Source organism: Priapulus caudatus, unplaced genomic scaffold (assembly GCF_000485595.1).
Source record: "Priapulus caudatus unplaced genomic scaffold, Priapulus_caudatus-5.0.1 Scaffold735, whole genome shotgun sequence".
In the NCBI taxonomy this organism is placed as follows: domain Eukaryota; kingdom Metazoa; phylum Priapulida; class Priapulimorpha; order Priapulimorphida; family Priapulidae; genus Priapulus; species Priapulus caudatus.
The window spans coordinates 11,717-13,542 of record NW_014577796.1 but is presented as its reverse complement, the minus strand read 5'-3'; the positions used below and the strand labels follow the sequence as shown (position 1 = coordinate 13,542).

The 1,826-nt window shown below is 45.2% G+C and overlaps 1 long non-coding RNA gene across 1 annotated transcript in view; it reads right to left on the bottom strand.

Annotated features, from left to right (window-relative positions):
- Positions 1–1,694, bottom strand: part of LOC106813176 — a 7,743-nt gene extending 6,049 nt beyond the window's left edge. The window contains exon 1 of the long non-coding RNA XR_001394436.1: positions 1,629–1,694. This is a non-coding gene — a long non-coding RNA (uncharacterized LOC106813176). The remainder of the gene's footprint in view (positions 1–1,628) is intronic.
- Positions 1,695–1,826: the final 132 nt, after the last annotated feature.

Below are 1,826 nucleotides of genomic sequence, written 5' to 3'. Positions count from 1 at the left end.
ACACACACACACACACACACACACACACACACACACACACACACATACACGTGTACATTACACGTTCACACACTATTACAGTCTTGCCTGTGCGCTGTTGATGCAGAATAACTGTTTCCAAGTATACTCGGCCAGTCCCGGCAGATTTCCCTCGTCATTGATGCCATTCCTTGATAGCCAGTTTTCATAGGCCTGTAGAGAAACGGGAAGCCGCTATGCGCACAGTAATTATGTACAAGTGCCCTCTTCAGGGTATAGCGTTTGCAGAGCCATAGGCTGAGTAAATGCCTAGCGGGTCCAAAGTTTTCAAGAAACAAATCACATTGCAGGATAGGCATAGGGTTAGGCCTGAAGGGGATCATTGTAATTTGTACCTAAATGTTTTTTGTGTGTAAATTGTAATTTTGTGCCATTGTTTATTAAATTTGCTTTTGTGGTTACTCACAACAAATACCTAAGTTTATATTTTATTTTGCTTCAAAGTCTCTGGCGGGTGCGTCGCCCCGTTGCCCGTCAAGAGGCTACGGCTCTGTTAGCATAGGGACATGCAATGGCGGGAAATGTAATCCTGAGTTTGGGTTTCACCATGCTCATCTCCTTCGGCCATGACCCTGTCATTTCTAAGAGCGTAAGATTGGCCCGAAAAGCATTATTTTAGGTGGCTAAAAGCGACGAGCGACTCGCGCGCCATTGCTCATGTCTTAGCATAGCGACAGGGAATGGCGGGGACTGGCGGGATGCTGCCGCCGAAGCAAAATTCTGGGATCAGATTAAGCTATGCACATCTCCTTTGACCGTCCTTGTCTTTTTTAAGAGCGTAAGATCGGCCGAAAAGCACTGCCTCGGGTGGCGAAAGCTATGAGCGGCCCTCGCGCCATTGCTCATGTACTTTAGCCAGGGGTGTAGGCTGAGCAAATATCTTGGGGGACAGGCGGTGCGTCATTACCAAAGTTACAATTACGGTGCCTCTTTCATGGTTGTGTTGCTTGAGTAATATGCTATGCTCATTAGGCGATACCACACAGTGATATCCACTCTACCTGTGTCATTCTTTATGGATACCTGAAGGCCATAACACAGCCCTCATCTACCAGAGTCATTATGTATATAGTCCTATATAACCTGAAGGTCATATACGACGCACTCATCCACTACCTGCGTCATTCTCTATAGATACATGTAGACTACGACGCAGTCATCCGCTTTCTGCGTCATTTTTTATAAATACATGTAGACTGTGACAAAATCCTCACTATCTGCGTCACAGATACCTGTAGACTATGACGCAGTACCCGTCTATCTGCGTCATTCTCTATAGATACCTGCAGGCTGTGACGCAGCCATTCACTACTTACGTCATTCTCTATAGATACCTGCAGGCTGTGACGCAGCCCCCCACTATCTGTGTCATTCTCTATATATATCTCTAGGCTATGTCGCGGTCCCCCACTATCTGCGTCATTCTTTATAAATACCTGCATGCTATGACGCAGCCCTCCACTATCTGCGTCATTCTCTATAGATACCTCTAGGCTGTGACGCAACCATTCACTATCTGCGTCATTCTTTATAAATACATCTAGGCTATGACGCAGCAATTCACTACATGCGTCATTGTTTATACATACCTGCAGGCTATGACGCAGTCCCCCGCTATCTGCAATGCTCTCTCCTTGTGTGCGTGTTCCATTCACCTAAAATACGGAAAACGTACAAAGAATGGAAAAACCTTCCTACAGGAAGTATACACGAAATGTCTATCTAACTGTCTATCTATCTATCTATCTATCTATCTATCTATCTATCTATCTATCTATCTATCTATC